The 20,135-nt window shown below is 42.0% G+C and overlaps 1 long non-coding RNA gene across 1 annotated transcript in view; it reads left to right on the top strand.

Moving 5' to 3' along the window:
* Positions 1-11,754: 11,754 nt before the first annotated feature.
* The window catches only part of LOC123349840, a 41,038-nt gene continuing 32,657 nt past the window's right edge, over positions 11,755-20,135 (top strand). The window contains exon 1 of the long non-coding RNA XR_006573662.1: positions 11,755-11,802. This is a non-coding gene — a long non-coding RNA (uncharacterized LOC123349840). The remainder of the gene's footprint in view (positions 11,803-20,135) is intronic.

Here is a 20,135-nt window from a genome sequence, read left to right as displayed (position 1 = left end):
CCCTGAGCCCCTAGTGCTTTCGGGTGCAATAACACCAGAAGTTCGCCGTAATCCACCTAGAGACAGAAGGCCTCCTCATCGGCTGGATCTTTAGCTAGGGCGAACCCACGATTATGGGGCAAAATAATCCCCAGGGTTTAGCCGGGAATGGAGGTAGTCTACCCTCCTTCTCTAGTCTAGTGTGTGTTTTATTTAGGGGATGTTCTTATTAGGGGGGGAGGAATATGTTGTGTATTTGGTTGTCATGGTTTTGTTGCTATGGCAACTGAGTTAGATTATTATGGGTTAGCTCAGCCAGCTTCAGCCGGCTGAGTGAGCTCTCTGAGTCTGTAAATAAAATGTTGGTTTTGTTAGCTGTCTGCTGTCTGGCCTCAAGTTATTTCTTCCTAGACCGGCTGCCCCCAAGGATATAACAGGTACCTTCTTTGCGTTTTGTCAAATCTGCAGTGAAAATGTTCTTAAAATGAACAACATGTGCTAGGTCATCATTTGAGACTGCTATAACATGAAATATATGGCAGAATGCAGGTAAAACAGAGCATTATTTTTTTTTCCCATTTCACATGCTGTAAATCAGAAACAACGTCAACATTTTTAATAATGGTCATGAAATTGTTTTTCTGTTTGTTGACAAATTTAGATATCTAGCAGGATACAGTAGTGTGCATATGTTTTATATGTTTTATATTAGGAGTTAGTTGGCTTATGCAACTACTTACATAAAAAAAGCTACGCACATCCTTGTTTGCAGGATCAGGGCCTTAAACTAACAAACTTAAGCTTTGGCCCCATTAGTAGATGCTGTAAACATAACAAAATGATTTTTTATATGGAAGTGGATATATAAGACCACGTAAACCCCAATTCAGCTGTCCATCCCTATGCTATAAATCACTTAAGCACATGCTAAAACTTTTGACTTCGGTGGGAACAGCGTTAGGTTCAGATTTTCAGAAGTGCTTATTGTTGGCCCAAGTCTATGCTTGAGCCCTGATTTTCCACCATTTATGTTAATGGGAGCTTTGCCACTGACTTCAGCAGGGACAGCATGAGGCTCTTGTTGCCAGATTGATACTTTTACTCACTTTAGATAGTACTTTACACCACAAGAAGCCTCATTGAAATAAAGAGTAAGATACTACTCACTGTGACTACGGTTCTCACACCTTGATTTTAAAGTAGTAACTTTTTACATCAAGCTCTTAGCTTCTGGGTGAGCTAGAACAGTATTATTATAATAATTATTATTACCATAGCACCTAGGAGCCCTAGTCAGAGCCCATATCTTTTGGAAGATATTGCCTCTTGATTAAAAGACTTCAAGAGAATCCATCACCGCTGTTAGTAATTACCCTCACCTTATTTTCAGTCTGAATTTGTGTAGTTTCAACTTCTAGCCATTGAATCCTTTCATGCCTTTGGCTGCTAGGTTATTAAGCCATCTACTATCAAAACTCTTCTCCCCATGTAGGTGATGAAGTCACCTCCTTACCTTCTCTTGGATAAACTACATATATTTAGGCTCTCTAATCTCTCACTTTTTCCCGACCTTGGCTCATTCTTGCAGCCCTTCTCTGAACCCTTTCCAATCTTTTGCCATCCTTTTAAAAGTGTGGATACAACTGAATACAGTATTCCAGTAACGGTCTCACTACTGAGAATGAAGCCTAAAATATCTTACTAAATACATTGTTCAAATACTGTTGTGATAGGGACCATATAAGTACCTAGCTAGACAGATATTCATAATATCTGTAATAGCATTCCATTCAAACCTTTCTTTTAGCTTTGATTCATGTGGTTCTGTTAACTTGCCCTGTTCATTTTGCTGTAAGTTTTGAGTATTCCAAGAAACATAAAGTGAAACTCATCCCAAACCACATTCCTTCTCCCCACCCTCAATCTTATTTTGAAGTGATACAAAAATGTGAATTTTTGTTTCATTGAAGACAAAAATCATTTGGACTCACTTTTCTCAGGATTGGGTCATGGCTTTCTCAAAATATTTGCAATCATTTCAAGGAACATCAATTGTATTTAGAGATTGTAAGGAAATCTTAAATCAGCTGAGTTTCAGAACTCACTTGTGAATATTTTTCTTCACTCTAGTTAAAATGGCTGAGCTTTTAATATTTGAAAATTGATTACCAGTGGCCAACTCCTACTTGCCTTCACAGGTAAGTAGCCCCATTGAAGCCAATGGGTGCTTAACTACATTTTTTTCTTCTAATGTGTTTAGTACATAGAATAGGAGGGAGGGGAAAATGCAGTTCATTCATTCAAGTCTGGGTATTAACAATAGAGTTTGATGAACATGAAAATGAACCCATGTTCCTGCCACAGTTTCCAACTTTCACGTGGTAAATAAGCACCCCGACTTTCACAATAAGCCATAAATCAAGCCAATCCCATTTCAAAACAAGCCAGTCCCTAAGAACCTCAACACGCTGTGACTAGATCCCCCTGGCATGCAATCTGGGACTGTGGTGGGCCCGCTGTGCACCCCAGACTCTCTCCCCCCCCCCTTGCCCCTGCTTGCCCCCTGCCTCTGCTTACCGGGATCCAATCCAAAAAAAAGAAAAAAAGAAAGGCAACAAGCTACAAGCCAAATAAGCAACAAACTACAAGCCAAAAACAAACCAACAACCAACTCACAAGCCAATTAAGTAAAAAAAAGCCCAATTTCTGCATTTTTTCATGGGTTTGGCACGTCTGGTTCCTGCTAGTATCCTGGGAATGTGTTTGCATCCTTGAGTTAGCAGTCTTCTGAAGAGACAACACAATGTGATGACAATTGTCACACAATGTGGTGTTTTCTGACCAGATTCAAAACATTCTGGCTTAGTTAGGTAGACATAAATGCAGGTGATTCACTTAGCATGGGATTTCTGCCAAATTTTCCCAGCCATATAACAGTCCCATATTACATTGCAACTGCCATGGCTTATCCATGTTTCAGAGCTGTGAAAAGCAAATCTGGGTCAATTTATGTTTTGGACTGAAAACAGTAAAACATGGCTGTTTCAATTTAGGGTTTTTTTTTAACTTGATACAATCCTTTATGCAAACTGAAAATGAGAAAAAGAAGGCTTTGGCAGCCTTGCAAACTAGACCCAGCTCTACAGTCCAAATAAGACTGGACTTCATATTAAGGGCATGTCTACACTTACTGCTAAATCGGCACTGCTGCAATCGATGCAGTGATGTCGTGGGTCTGGTGAAGACACTCTAAGTCGATGGGAGAGCACTTTCCTGTCAGCTTCTGTACTCCACCTCCCTGAGAAGCATAAGGTAAGTCAGCGGGAGAGCACCTCCCGTCCACATAGCGCAGTGTAGACGCCGCTGTAAGTCAATCTAAGTTATGTCGACTTCAGTTATGTAACTTATGTAATTGAAGTAGCATAACTTAGGTCGACTTACAGCTTTAGTGTAGACCAGCCCTAAGGCTGAGATTCGGTGCAGTACTTCTAACTAAGGGTGAGAGGGCTGTGGTAGATTTAAGCTACCTCCTACTCCTCACCTTAATCACTGATGATATAGATAGGATTATAATAAAGTGCATTTTTAATCTGTCAGGTAAATTTGTTTTTAAAGGGGAATATGTGTTTACAAGTCCTCTGTTTCCCTTAGAAGCAGAAGAATTAAGCCCTACAAATGTACTTTCAAATAACACTTTCAAAGCAGTGCAGCAGGATTTAAACATGTGAATCCCATTAACATCAAATAGTGTCATATTGCTAAATCTCTGTGCTTTTCCTTGAAAATACAATTCTGAATTCAACCCAAGAAGTGGACAGCTATTGCTCCATCTTTAATCCAGCTCCTCATACTTAGTTGTTGTAAGGAGTCACAGAGCTATGGGTGACTTTCAACTCTGTCTTATGGAAAGCTATGCAACACTTTTGATAAGAAACCTGGATTCAAAAATCAACTGGTTTTCGGTTTCATTGGCACCTCAAAATCCAGGCCAGTTTTTCTGAAAGGTTCAGAATGCTTTTAAGTGAATCATAGACTCAGTTTTGAGAGAGCTTGAGCCAATTAATGATTTTGCATCTAAACCAAGGGAAATTGTGGTTCCAACTGAGCTCTGGGGTTCATTCCCTTTATTGGGTCAGATTCTACTCTGTTACACTAATCTAATTCTAGAATAACTCAGTTAAAGTCATTAGTGTATATGATAGCAAAATCTAAACCTAGGGATGCAAACCCTTGTGAATCAAAAACAAAGATAAGGGGCCCAACCCAACCCAATGGGTTTTTCCATTGACTTCAGTGGGAGTAGGATTGAGAACAGAGCAAGGGCTACACTTAAAAGTTTTGCCAGAATAGCTGTGTTGGGCAGTAGTTGAAAAAACATCACATCCTTAACTAACATAGCTATGCTGGCAAAAGCCCTACTGTAGACGCAGCTCTACCAGCACAAATCTTGCTGATGTAACTTATTTCATTCAGGGGACTGATATAAGCTGTACTGCAAGAGAACTTTTTTACAAGTATAACCTGTTTCTCCAATAGATGCTCCACTATTGCTATATCAGCAAATCTTTTCTAGTGTAGACAAGGCCCAAGTTTTGCACAAATCCTTATAAACCAAAACCACCATGTTTCACACAGCCCTGCTCGTATATGCTACAATACCTCCACCCAATGGGGTGAGTTAAGGACAGAGTTTCAGTCCTAGCTTTGAATTTCCTAGCTTTTGTGGGCTTAAGTCATACCCTTAATGTTATTTGAAAGTATTTTTTTGTGGTTTAATATATACCATAACTTGTTCTTTTGTGACAACTGGATTTACACTGGCTTAAGCCCTAATACCACTGGAAACTGGAAGCAGGCTCACAATGTGAGCCTGTAGTCCAAATATTTTAAACAGACAGCAACCATTCTGCACTGATTTGGTTTGCATTGCTGCTGTTCTCCCATAAAAGTTCTATGTGGCATGTTAATTAGAATGATTCTCTTACGTCAATACCACACTCCACTTGTTGGCCATTCAGTCGGCTAAATGTTAAAGTAAAGTTTTTGTGAATGCCTTTTAAACTCAAACGTCTAACAAACAGTTGGAAGAAAATACCTCTTTTTTTAATCAATTCTTCACTCCCTCTTCTTCAATTAAGAAAGGCTGGAGAGAGAGCTCTAAGAAACCACCCAGGACTTCTTTATAAAGAAGTAAAAGGGACACACACTTTTTCTTGCTTTTACTTTGCAGATCATCTGTGAGGAGGCAATTTTAACATTGCCTTGTTTCCCTTAAAGTTTTTAGTTGTGAATGAAAATACTGGGCATTTGGCAGACAAAAGGTTAACCTTTATCTCTCATATTTTATCCCATACTTGTTTCTTTTACATATGCTAAGGTCCTTGGTCTGGGCCTTTCTATGTCCTCTTTGTGCTGCCCAGACAGTGCAAAGGGGATGGAAAACTTGGGGAGGTTGTATAGGGGAATCTTCAAGTGGTATAAAACTGACATAGCTGGCTGGGTGTCACCTGCCCCACCTTCTTTCCTCCCCCTCTTTCCCCATATAGGGGTGTGGCCAGACAGCATGCTGGGCTCTGGCAATCCTGGCTGGCAAAATAGTCTCTGGCAAAACACTGATATTGGTGAAAGCTAGAACAGCCTTGACAGTGCTTTACCTTGTGCTAAAAGGATCTGTGTCACTTGGTTTCTCCCTGCCACTGGTTGCTAGTAAAAGGAAGTGATGGGGGTGGCGGGCACTTGAATCTGGAGGAATGTGCTGAGATGCTCAAAGGCTGCACCAAATGGACAGTGTTTTATATAAGGCAGAAAGCATAGTAGCGGTGGTTGCTGATGCTCCTCTCAGGAGATCAGCTCTTCACTACTAATAGGGGTCTTTCAAGAATATAAGTTCCTTTTTGTTTTTCATTCTTTTTGGGCTGTGGGCTCTAACTAAACAGCCAAGAGCTGAAGACTTGGACTTGAAAGAGTTTGTTATGCTATCTGAAAATAAACCCTGGGGGAGGGGGACCCTTATTTTGAAATAGCTATGCCTGTTTGACAGACAGACTCTGTTAAAGGCTCAACCAGGAGGCTGAACCAGGTTCCAGCTTCCTATTAGGAGTTGGGTGCAGAAAAGTGGCAGAAAGCAATTGCCCAATCCTGTAAACTCTTCACATGTGGAAATACCATTTGAATCAGTGGGTGATCTTTGTGCAAAAAGCTTTCGGGGTTTGCTCCTACATGTCCACAGTGTTACTTTAATGCTTAATTTTTCAAAGCTGCTGAGTATCCACAGACCCCACTGACCTTGAATGGAATTGTGGGTGCTCAGCATCTCTGAAAACCAGGCCTTTAACCTTCAAGACACTTTGACTTAAAGCTAATTGCTCAAAAGGGACTTAAAAATGCAGCATCTGGTATTTGGGTTTATGTACAATTTTTGCTCAAGGTGACAATTCCTGGTAAAAGTTACACTGCAGGAAAAAAAACAAAACAAAAACCCCAAACCCAAAAATCCTGACTTATTCATAGTCTAATAATACTGTGCTTTTAAAACTTATAAATGCTTTTAACCACAAACAATTTGGAGCAACCAACTGCAATCTATTAAGTTTCAAGTCATAAGAATTTCATTTTTCCCCCTCAGCCCTTTCTTGTAAGTTACACAAGTATTTATATGAAACTCACAGATCGTACTGTATTAAAACAAATAAGTTTGTGTGGAGAGGCACACTAAGGTCCACACTTCCCAGCGTAGAGTTCTGAAATGGAGAACAGTCTTCACTTTTTTTTTTTTTGGATGTATATTTTCTATAGTTTGGCTTTCTTTGGGAATTACATCATTTAGATTTACAGGGCCAACTCTTGCCTGACTTACACATGTAGCATCACTGAGGATAATGGAACATTTATCCTTTTGCTTCCTTTGCTTTGACTAAAGCAAATATAATTTGACCTGAAAAGCAAATATTCCCAGAGTATTCTTTAAAGAAAAGTCCTATCATGTGACACATGATCCTTATCGCTGTATGAATTGTCTTCCTTACAACTGTTAATAGTTTTAATAGTGCACTGCTCCTAATAACCACAATACCAAGCAGTTCTACTTCTTTAATCAAACAGTGACATTTAGGAGGTTTCAGTTAGGGCTGAAATATGTTCATATCAGTGTACCTTTGCCAAAGTGACAGGGGTTGATTAATTTTTTTTCAATATAATAAAAATGCCAACAAAATTCCATTGGTGTATCATCCTGACCTGATTTTTCTCCTGCCTATCTTTGAAACTTGATTTTTTTTAAAATCACATGCTACAGACTATACTGTTAGAATAATGGCTTTATTATCTGTTTGGGTTGGTTAAGCCAGGAACTAATGAAATCTAATGACTAAAGCCTGTCCATAGATTTTATAGGGTTGCTCATTATGTGCTATTCTACTTTTATAGATTTATTAAATATTTTATGGAGAGGGCTTATTTCACATTTTATTAGGATTTGTTAGGACAGCGGGTCTTGGTATTTGGGAATAGATGCCTGGCAGATGAGTGAAAAAGTTTCACAATGCTGTTTAAAAACTGATTAAATGCAAATAATGTTTGCTTTGTGACTTTCATGATTTTTAAAGTTATTAAAATATTCATTTTATGATTCCTCCCACACATAGTGGTTATAGAACATAATGTGGGCCAAATTCTTCTCCCAATTTCACCAATAAAACCCCACCGAAGAGAAAGTGGTTGCACCAGCTTGAGAGTAGAATTTGGTCCTGTTGTATAAGTAAACACTAGAAGCCAATCCTTAATTTTATCTCTACTTGATTTGTTCTTGGAAAGATGGGGTATTTTGGAGAATTGATATTATGTACTGTTCAATTCCACCTAAGTGAGGAAAGTACTTATAAAAACAAAGTTTATAGAGTATCACTTAAGGTTACTTGCATTGTGCCAAGTGTCTGATCTAACACAGAGGTGTCCTGGAATCCTGTCCTTTTGAATGTAGAGGGAAAATACTTTTTTTTTGTAAGCTTTGGACAATCAATCAACAACTATCAGTGGGATACAAATGGAAAAAAATGTCTTTTTCACACATCAATTAATTTAAGCCTTGTTAACCTAATGCTACACTAGGCAAATACCATGCCTTGTTGTTCATTAATCTTTTAAAAATCCAACTTGTTTATAAGTTTTGAAAATAAAAATTGCAGGGCCAGCTCTTCCAGCCTTTGTACAAAACTTTCATGGTCTTCAGTGTATTCCAAAATTGGGCCAAGATAGTTTGAAGATTTACAGCAAATGGTAGCTAGATATTACACCGAGGAATGTTCTCTAACTCATCTGAGGATGTTGTTTCAAAATTTCTACAATTTGTTTGTGGTAAGCCTTGATTTCCCACTAAAGACTAGCATGTTCTGGGTATAGACATGTCTGGGTTTGGACATGTCAGAAATAAAGACTTAACTCACACAGATTTGGCTCTGTATGTTCCCTGCAATCTCTGAAACATTGTAAACTCTGCAGATTAAAGTTGATGAGTATATTGCAGGGAAACTCCCCCTTGTCTAAAATTATTAAAATTCTATTTTTCTCCCATAGCATTTTTTTTGTAACTTACTGTTTCATTGAAGATTATCTTGAATGTGACATTACCAGTATCCATGCAATGCATGGTGTTTGGCATATTGAGTGAAACATTCTGAGATATTCTTAGTTAACCGGAAATAGGAAGAGGACTTAATACAGGAAAAAATATAACAAAGTTTAATTAGAACTTATTTCTGTGCTGAATACTCCTCACAAATGTTATGAGATGTGATAACTGAACTGTGCTTGAGTCAATTAAAAATTTTACTTTGCAGTTGACCTTTCACAAATTAATGATCCAGTTTGGATGGAAGGGAACTAGTGATCTGCCAATTGCAATGATTAAATAAAGATACCAAAGGAAACCACATAGGCTGTTGCCTAGCATAGAACCAGAGCATTTTTCTAGCAAGCGTAATGAACGTATTTTCCAGGTTTTAAAAATGCTTGTGCATTGGACATAAATGGGAACTGGGAAAGAGTAAATGTGAGTATTGGCTATTAATAGTACTATATATTATTATAATTTCAAAGATTTTTATGAAATAATATAATGAAGTATTTGAGCTTTGAATCCACATTTCAGCAAAATACTTAAGAACATGCTTAACTTTAATGCATGATTGAGTAGTCCTACTGAAGTCAGTGGAAGCCAAAGGGATTGCTCCTGTGCTTAAAGTCAAGCTTATACTAGAGTGCCTTGATGAATCGGGGCCACAGAGTGGTTATGCTATAACTCCTCCTATAGCTATAGCTACATGTGCAGAGTACTGTGTACTGCAGAAATGCTTCAACTGGGACCTGTTTATAACCTTATTTTGTAAATGTAGGTATTACTTTTTAATACTGGACTGAAAATTAACATAAACTCATGAACACAACAGAATCTTAGAGAACCTACTAGTGCTTTGAGATGAACAAATTTAAAATTTGGAATTATAATTGTTAAAACATTTTTGTAATAAAATCCATATAACATTTAGATTAAGCTGAGTTTCAGGACTATTTGGCTGAACATAGGCCAAATTCCAAGGGAATCTGGACTGATTTGAGGGGGAGAGGATGGATCAATTGGATGGAGCCAGGCAAAAAGTAGGTTGCTTTGTTTTGCTTTTGTATTTGCATTGGGGGGAGGGATAGCTCAGTGGTTTGAGCATTGGCCTGCTAAACCTAGCGTTGTGAGTTCAATCCTCAAGGGGGCCATTTGGGGATTGGTCCTGCTTTGAGCAGCAGGTTGAACTAGATGGTCTCTTGAGGTCCCTTCCAACCCTAATAATCTATTATTTGAGTTCTGGATTTGAAATAAAAGGTATGCAATGCCAACACTCTCTTCCTCCTCCCCCGACCTCAATTACTACAATTAAAGCACAGTTCTGCTTCAATCCTTCCTCCACATAATGGAAGGGCTATTGTTGTTTTTTCCAGAACAAGATAAGGGCAAATCTGTTTGCGGCTTCTTCCTAATTTCGGGAGTTACTTTACCATTGACCCAGTCTGCATAATCTATTTGTTCTAGCTATTTCTACCATATTCATCACCCGTGCTTTCTGGGTGCCAATAAAATTACAATAAGCAACAATCAGTCATAAGTATTGTACTCTTAACACATACATAGCCTCCTCCCCTGTAATGAGTGATTAGGCTGTATAAGAAAGTTTCTGTTGAAGGGCTTTAATGTTGGGGTTATTTCTTATCATGAGGGAAATGTTTTCCTAGGCAATTTTGTGGGTTATTGTGAGAAGGCTACATCAAAAGCTTTGTTTTCGCTTTTATTCTGAAGATGGTAAGATCCATTGTTAACCTGTTTTCTGGAAGACAGGTGTTCCCCAGCTTTTGTGTCTGCTTCTGGGATTTCCCAGCTCCCAGCCTATGGAAGCTTCTCCCTGGGTACAATCAACTTCATAGCCCTGGATGAAGACAAGAGTCTTGGAGGATTGTTGGAGAGAGGCAGACTCGGAGAGTGCCAGTGTCCAAGCCGCTGACAGCTTTGAAGCTTAAGACCAGAATCTTGACTAGGATCTTGTATTGGCAGGGAACAAGTTCAGTGAATGAATCCTCAGAGTCATATACGCTTATCAACCCGAGTTGTTTGGTATTGTGAATACATGGGTAAGAGTTGGGTGTGGAGGCTCTCATCCTGCCTTCCATGCTTCAAGGACTTCCAGTTGTATGACGAGGCCACATTCTGTGAAGAGACTGTTGGGTCCATTGCCTTGTATGAAGTCTTATTTTCTTAGGATCTGGAAAACTCCCCTTGGATCTGGTCAATCTTTTCTGCAAAGTATATTAAGAAGTCCTTGCATCAGTTGGTGCTTGCATCTGAGAATGAGTGAAGGCAGATGGTTCACTATCACAAAGAGTTCCTTGAGGGAAAATTATGCATCTGCTACTGTGAAAGAGGAGGTTCTTTGTTGATTCTTTCATGCCTGTGGCACAGGATGCAAGTGTACCTTGAGCTATAGTTTGTTAGGTAGCCTTTAGGAGCCAATGTGTCAATTTGTTGACCTTCTGTATTGCCCGTCTATTTGAGTGGGCATTGGTGGGGGATGGAGGGAATTTGTCTGTGGGTGCTTTTAAGCTGTGTTGGTCACATGAGCAAAGCACATAAGTGTGTCCTTAAAGTTAAATATTTATGTAAGCCCTTTGCTGAATTGGGCTCCAACTTATGTCTGGTAGGGTGTGAAGAAATAATACTTCTGCTTTGTTTTTTGTTTTTTTAGTTGTCCTATGTTGTTGTATATTAATGGTACTTAGAGCTTTGTGTGGTCACCTTTTTGTATGTATGAAATTTGTATAAGACCAAAATCTAAATAAATATATTTTAGCAGACAATAACTGATTATTTTGCTCCACTAGTTCTTTGGAAACTTGATCCTGTGATTGGGTAGCATTCTTCCATAAGGTCTTCTGGAAGTTTCTTGGGCTCATGAGTTTTGGTGGGTGATTATTTAGTTTTTCTGGCAGGAGTGATGGAGAGGCTGATGGACTGACTAAGACTGACTGTGTCCCCTGTGTCTATATAAGTAGGTCTAATCTGTCTGTCTCTCTCTGTCCTTCCTGCTATGTGACTGGGTATTACAGTCCTTTGTGAGGCAAAAGTCTCATTGAAGTCAAATGGAATTTTGCCTGAGTAATGATTCCAGGATTGGCTCCATAAAGATAAGCACAAGTAAGTATAGACTGGAGGAACCAGAGTATTCTATCTGTGGATCATTAGTCCCCTCTGTACGAGCCTTGAATGTAAAATTGCAGCTTCACTTAAAAGTAAGTCAACATTAATTAAAAGGTGAATATTTATATCTACTTCGTGCACAGATTACTTGGTTTGATGCATTCTTTTCTGGCAGAGAAGGAGCATTAGAATAATTTGTGTTAGTGCTCTTTTTCCTCTCTCTTTGGTCCTATTTTAGTGGTACATTCAAAATAAAAATAAGTTATCATCTGCCTGTTTTGAAGGCACTGGCTTCCATTGCAGGCATTCTGGCATTCACTGTAATAAAGAAACTGAATGGATTCTGATTTGTTTTCCTTTGTGAATGAATATTCAAATAAGTTGTGCTGTCAAGACATGAAGAATCTCCATGTGATGTTCACTGTAGAGGTTAACCCAGTCTCAAAAAGACCAGAGTTAAACGATTGAATGAACATTACTTACAGCATTACCACTGAAATAAATTGGGGAAAATACTTCATCACATGAAAAACAAATAAAAGTATCTCATAAAAGGGTGTCCCAAACCCAAATGAAACAAGAAGTCCAGTGAAAAATTGAGGAAAAAAATGAAAAAACTTTCAGGGAACGGTGCCATTTTGTTTTACAGAAAATGAATGGATAAGATCCCATTTCTGTGGAAAACTGTAGAGGTACCTCACATAATTTATAATTGATTTTCCACTAAACTGTTTAAAAATCTTTTTGCTTCTACTGTTAAAGTGCAACACCAGCAAAAATCTGCAGAATATCTTGGCAAATTCTGCAGAATTTAACTCTGTCTCAGAAGCTTTAAAGCATGGTCTTTTCCCCCCTCGTATTTGCAAATGAGAATAAAGTGAATGTGTGGAATACATTAGTTTCATGGATCAGTAAAATATGCCACAGTATTGTAGTAGCTCTTCCTAAACAACAGTAAATTTTAGCAAACTATTACAAATGATGCTGTCAGGTGAATTTTACATTAAAAATCAGTTCACATATTTTAGATATAAATGTTTTTTATCATTAGAGTACTCTGGGCTAGTCTGTGGCTCAGTTGCCATGTGGCAAAGCAGAATACAGACCCAAGCTTCAAATCTGGATTTAGTTTTTCACTCCTTAGAGATGTAAAAGCCTGGGTATGACACCTTCTTAGAGTCAGCTCAGAAGTTTTCTTATTGGATACTTTCAGCTTTAAGGCCTGGTCTACACTAGGACTTTAATTCGAATTTAGCAGCGTTAATTCGAACTAACCGCTCAACCGTCCACACCAGGAAGCCATTTAATTCGAACTAGAGGGCTCTTTAGTTCGAATTTGGTACTCCACCCCGACAGGTGGAGTAACGCTAAATTCGACATGGCTAGCTCGAATTAGGCTAGGTGTGGATGCAAATCGAACTTAGTAGCTCCGGGAGCTATCCCACAGTGCACCACTCTGTTGACGCTCTGGACAGCAGTCGGAGCTTGGATTTTCTGACCAGCCACACAGGAAATGACCCGGGAAAATTGAATTCATTTTCCTGTCTGGGCACTTTGAATCTGACGTCCTGGCTGGACATCGGGGCGAGCTCCGCAGCACCTGCAACGATGCAGAGCTCTCCAGCAGAGGAGTCCAGCCAATCCAAGAATAGAAAGAGGTCCCCAGGATGGACAGACCGGGAAGTCCTGGATCTGATTGGTGTGTGGGGCGAGGAGTCTGTGCTGTCGGAGCTGCGCTCCAGCAAGCGGAATGCAAAGACCTTCGAGAAGGTCTCCAAAGCAATGATAGAGAAAGGATACAGCCAGGATGCAATGCAGTGCCGCGTGAAAATCAAGGACCTGAGACAAGGCTACCAAAAAGTCAGAGTGGCAAACGGACACTCCGGAGCCCTGCCGCAGACATGCCGCTTCTACGAGGCACTGCATGCCATTCTAGGTGGGTCTGCCACCACTGCCCCACCAGTGACCGTGGACTCAGTGGATGGCATAGTGAACCTGGACAGTTCCTCCTCGATGTTCGCCGATGTGGAAGATGAGGAACGGTCTGTGGAGGACGGCGCAGGCGACAGCGAACACAATACCGCTTTCCCTGACAGCCAGGATCTCTTCATCACCCTCACAGAGATCCCCTACCAACCCTCCCCGGCCGTTAACCCGGACTCTGAATCAGGGGAAGGATCAGGCGGTAAGTGCTATAAACATGTAAACATTTATTTTTTATAAAACAGGTATAAAAAAATAGAAATACTATATATAAAATTTTCAATGAAAAACTATATGAAAAGTAGGTCCACACATATAGGGATTGAACAATAATCCTCCAGGGACAATTCAAGAAAGGTCTCATTTAGGTCCTCGAAAAGCCTCCGCAGGAGGTTCCTGGGGAGAGGTGCCTTGTTGGGTGCTCCATGGAAGCACATTCTTCCGCACCAGGACATCCTTATGTAGATGGGAATCATCGCCTCCACAAGCATGGCCGCATATGGTCCTGGTCTCTGCAGGGCTTCCCTTAGCATCCGCTCTTTGTGACTCCGAGGGACCCGCATCAGGGTGATCTCGTTCATGAAATGCTGCATCTAATTAGGGCAATTAGTGTATTGTTACTGTTGTGAATGGTTGACTTTTACTTTGCATAACAATGACCCTCGCTTAACAGCCACGTGTTGTAGGCCACATAGGAAAAGCATACATTGATCTTTCCCGTGCACTGGCGGGAGTGGCTGGAAAAGGGTCAGAGTATATGATTTCCAGATTGCCTTTAGCGGGAGGGCACAGCTATCCATTAACTGATAAGCAGAATGTACTGTAAGGCTTACCAGGACTGTCTGCTAGACGGATTCAGCTGTCTCTCCCCACTTGTCCGCTCTCCTGTGCAATGCCGCAGCCAATGAGAGCGTATTCCGAAATCTCGAACTTGTCCTGAGATCTCGTGAGACTTGTTGCCCTGTATGGTCTTGTTCAGAGAAACTGACTAGACTGTGTTCACTGTTCGCAAACATGTATCTGTTCAAGGAAATCAGTTACTTTTCCCATCACACAGCTTCGGCTCTTTCCCGGACTGCCCCGGCATCCCCCTCGCAGAGGCTGGCGCAGATTAGGCGGCGAAAGAAAAAGACTAGGGACGAGATGTTCGCGGAACTGATGGCTTGCTCCAGAGCCGAGGCGGCAGAGCAGAGACAGTGGAGGGAGACCCTATGTCAACAGCATCGCACACACATCGAACGGGAGGACAGGTGGCGGCAGGAAGACCAGCAGGCGACTCAAACGCTGCTTGGGCTAATGAGGGAGCAAACGGACACGCTCCGGCGCCTTGTTGATGTTATGCAGGACCGCAGGCAGGAGGACAGAGCCCCCCTGCAGTGTATCTGCAACCGCCCTCCCCCGCCAAGAAGTCCTGCCCCCCCCCCCCCAAAAGTACAAGACGGCGGGGCGGTAGGGGCCGTGAGAACTGTCACTGCACCACTGCATAGCGCTAATGTACCACACACCTCTCACGCTATAAATTTGTAGAAGTGCTTCCCTTACAGGCTCACCCAGTCCCAAATCCAAGTTTCATCCCCCCAGTGTGTATTAGATTATTAAAAGCTGTTTGCTGTTATTCACTGTTTCGGTCACGTCTTTCGTGTCAGAGGATTTTTTTGTGTATGGGGGGGAGGGGATTTATAATTGCACGGTATAGCCTACATTACCAGGGTACAGACTTGGGGCCATGATCAACTGCAGGGCACACACACACTGCAGTCAGTAGGCACCAGGGTCACTCTGTGTGGTGTATGCTGCCCCGGGTCATTCTGTGATGTGTATGCTTGTCCAGGGTCCTAGCGCCTGCCACCCCCTTAATGTTAAGGCACGCTGCCCTTACCATGCACTTCCACCGTAACAACGAGCCTCTCCGCTGCCCTGAGCCCCAACAAGAGCCCTCATCCACGGACAGATACTCACCCTTCCCCCACACCCCTCACCCCTTCCTACGCCCAAACCCGCAGCCCACTGCCGTCATCCAAACCCCTATCCAAAGAAGGCACCACTCGCCCCTTTCTGCAAACCCACCCCTTCCTGCAATCCCTCCCCTTCATGCACAACCACTTGCAACCGTCCCCCACCCCAGAGACCTATGTAGGAGCAGGAGGATGTCATTCCTCTATGGAACAAGCGGTCTGTACATCAGTGCACACCGTGCCCAGCACAGTATGCGTCCATGTTTCAACACCTGAACAGAAATGCAAAGTAAAACAAAGATTTATTAATAATGAGTGTTACAATTAATTTGCTTTAAAACGTGCTTTGGAAGTGGGGGAAACTTGGAGAACGGGGTATGTAACCGCAGATCGAAATCGACACATACAGACACAGGCCCAGGGTCAGTTTCTCTTGAAAGCAAGTGGAGAGTCATAGGTTACCCTGCTCTCCGAGGAAACTTGCTTTCAAAGCCTCCCGGATACACAGCGCTTCCCGCTGGGATATTCTCTCGGCACGGGTGTCTGGCTGAGCGTAAACTGCAGCCAGGCGATTTGCCTCAACCTCCCATCCGGACAAAAAGGTCTCGCCCTTGCTCTTACAGAGATTGTGTAGCACACAGCAAGCAGCAATAACTACGGGGATATTCTTTTTGCTGATGTCCGAGCGAGTCAGTAAGCTCCGCCATCTCCCCTTGAGACGTCCGAAAGCACACTCCACCACCATTCTGCACTTGCTCAGCCGGTAGTTGAAGAGTTCCTTCTCTCTGTCCAAGGCGCCTGTATAGGGCTTCATGAGCCAGGGCATTAGCGGGTAGGCTGGGTCCCCGAGGATCACTGTAGGCATCTGCACATCCCCAACCGTTATTTTGTGGTCCGGGAAGAAAGTTCCTGCCTGTAGGCGTTTAAACAGACCAGAGTTCCTGAATACACGCGCGTCATGAACCTTGCCCGCCCACCCAACGAAGTTGTTGGTAAAACGTCCCCTATGGTCTACCAGTGCTTGCAGCACCATTGAAAAGTAGCCCTTTCGGTTAATGTACTTGCTGGCCTGGTGGGCTGGTGCCAGGATAGGGATGTGAGTCCCATCTATAGCCCTACCGCAGTTTGGGAATCCCATCGCGGCGAAGCCATCTATGATGTCCTGGACATTTCCGAGAGTCACTACCTTTGAGAGAAGTTGCTCAATGATTGCGTGGGCTACTTCAATCACAGCAACCCCCACGGTAGATTTGCCCACGCCAAAGTGGTTCGCTACTGACCGGTAGCTGTCTGGCGTTGCAAGTTTCCAGAGGGCTATGGCCACTCGCTTCTGCACACTCAGGGCTGCTCGCATCCGGGTGTCCTGGCGCTTCAGGGCAGGGGACAGCAAGTCACAGAGTTCAAGGAAAGTGCCCTTACGCATCCTGAAGTTTCGCAGCCACTGTGATTCATCCCAGACCTGCAGCACTATGCGGTCCCACCAGTCCGTGCTTGTTTCCCGGGCCCAGAATCGCTATTCCACACCATGAACTTGACCCATTGCCACCATGATCTCCACGGCGCGGCGTAACCTGCTTTGTGAGAGGTCTGCGCCACTCTGTGAATTCCTGTCCTCACCGCGCTGCCGGAGCCTCCTCGCACGATTTCTCAGCAGCTGACTGTGGAAGAGGTGGACGATAAGGTGCGAGGAGTTGACAACGGCCATAAGTGCAGCGATGATCGCAGCGGGCTCCATGCTCGCAGTGCTGTGGCGTACGCGCTGTAACCGACAAGAGAAGGGCGCGAACAGATTTCCCGCCGGAGCTTTCAGGGAGGGAGGGCGTGATTGACGGTTCAATGACAACAGTTACCCAAAAGCACCCTCGACACATTTTTCCCCCAGGAGGCATTGGGAGCTCTGCCCAGCATTCCAATGGGCAGCGGGGACTGCGGGAACTGTGGGATAGCTTCCCACAGTGCACCGCTTCCAAAGTCGACGCCAGCCCCGTTACTGTGGACTCAGAAATTCGAATTAGTGTATTTACTGTGGATACACAAATTCGACTTCATAAGGTCGAATCCACAAATTCGACTTAAGTAGATTCGAAATAGTCTTGTAGTGTAGACAAGGCCTAAGTTATCAGTTCAACACCAGCCTACTGCAGTAGCAACCAAAAGGCATTATTAACTGGAGGTGTTTAGTGGTCTCTGTGAAAAGAACCGGTGGTCTCATTCCAGTTTCTGGTGAACTTGCATCCTTATAATAAAAAGTTCTACTACAATTAGCACTAATTAGCAATTACAGCAGAGAGGTCAAGGTCATGGAAACTGAATGACCTTCTCTTCCCTAAAATAGTCCCTTCTGTGCAGCGCTGAGGCATCTTGATGGGGGATAGTGCACTGAAGCATGTACACTGCTACCTTGATATAACGCCACCTGATATAACATGAATTTGGATATAACATGGTAAAGCAATGCTCCGGAGGATCAGAGCAAGTTCAATATAACACGATTTCATCTATAACGCAGTAAGATTTTTTGGCTCCTGAGGACAGCATTATATCGAGGTAGAGGTGTATTTCCATTGCTCATATTGTATCTGTTCTGTGAAGGCAGAACTCTGAGGCTGAAATCTTGGCCCTAATTAAAGTCAATGTGAATTTTGCCACAAACTTCAGTTGGGCCAGGATTTCACTTTTGGTTTCCAGGGCTGTCAAACTGACACCTTTCACAAAGCACTGACTTGACTTAAAAATTATCTCCACAGCATCCTTTCCTTAGCGCTTCATGGAGCAGCTTGTTGAAGCAATTAAACAGGAGTCTCTGCGTATCACTCTGGGACATTGTCTGCAGCTTTGCTCTCATCCCATTTATCAGCATAACCTGTACAATAAGCTGTAGGTCAGCCTTCAGTGTATCAAGCTGGTCCTGCTGGAGGTCTGAACAATCTCTTGAAGCAGGCCAGTATTAGGTTCTTTTCATTACTTATATTCTTGGATTTGTATGTTTCATTTGATATTGATGAGGCTTTTAGGTACTTTGTTAAAGCAGATTTCCACTAGCACTGCTTGTCAATATAGATCTGTTTGGCCAGACTGGGATCCACTATTGAGTTCTTTATGGGTATGATTTATACAATACTCATGTTTATAATGTGTTGGCAGCACAGGACGGATTTCTTCTGTTATGCTGCTGTTATGCATTTGCAACAGTGTGTCCAGTCTGATAGAAATCCAGAGCTGGATAGCTCTATATTTTCTGAAACAAAATGCTTCAGAGAGATATTGTACTATTAACTGGCGATAGATATTTGTAATTATTATTAGTTATTTCCTACCCATGTGACATCCAAACCAGTACTGACAACATTACTTTTGCAAATATTGTTTAAAATGTGTTACAGCCAACTCTGCCCTTCAAACAACATATAAAGTCTGTAGTTTTGGCATCCATGAAATATTTGCACTCTTTACTGTCTGAATCATCCAATATTAAAGTGGGGATTTCTCCCCTTGATACTTGATGTTTCCAAAATAGGGCATTGCAATAATCTAATCAGATCATTGCACATACAACTCAGGTAGGATTTTTACTGCTATCAGAGGTCTGTTTCTTATACCTGGTATTTCAATCAAATCTCATATTCATATCTTCAGTCAGGCCCCAATCCCACAAAGCACATAATTTCATTGGAACTATTCATATGCTTAACTTTAAGCATGTGCCGAAGTGCTAAATTGGGACCTCAGTGTGCTGGAGGCTAATTAGAACCTGCATTGTATTCAAGATAATGCATATCAATAAAGCACTGAGGGGGGAAAAATGTGGAATTTGATCCAGTTTGTATTAGTGATCTGCTCTTGCCCTTTGATCTCGGTTGCACCCAGAGTTCCAGAGAAGCAGCTGTACGATAGATGCCCATTTAATGGTACAAGGCTTCCAGCCCCAGAGCTTGCTGCTGCTGTGTGCTTTTGGCTATGGAACTCCTGGCAGTAATGATTTATGACTATGATGTGGTTTCATGTTGTAAAACGACACTAAAGACTCATTTATTTCACATGACTTACTCATAATTACTGAGGCTGCTAATTTTATTCCTTTGTAAACTTCTCTGGGATGTGTGTCATGATGGGCACTACGAAAGAGGTCTTTTGGTATATTAATTGATTATTTCGGTGACACTCTGAGGCTGCACTGGAATTAAAGTATTGATACACTATGAAGAAATGTTTTTGGGAAAATGTTTAGAATTAAATGCATTGAATCCATAAATTTTAAAAATAACCGTACGTAACTGTTCAAAAACCATATGCCTGGCTCTTTGGTTGTGCAACTTCTACTAACCGTAAAACCCAATGCAATAACTTGCAAATTTATGGCTGAGTGAATTGCCAGAGCTCATAAAATGGTAAGCTACCCTATCATACAGTGGAATAAAGGGGTAGCACGGCTCTAGTAAAGCATAGAATGTAGCCTTCCTTTCATATTATTTATGGTTTGTTACATT

Source organism: Mauremys mutica, chromosome 1, assembly GCF_020497125.1.
Source record: "Mauremys mutica isolate MM-2020 ecotype Southern chromosome 1, ASM2049712v1, whole genome shotgun sequence".
NCBI lineage: Eukaryota > Metazoa > Chordata > Testudines > Geoemydidae > Mauremys > Mauremys mutica.
The sequence above is the reverse complement of the archived record's forward strand: the minus strand, read 5'-3'. Positions and strand labels throughout refer to the sequence as shown.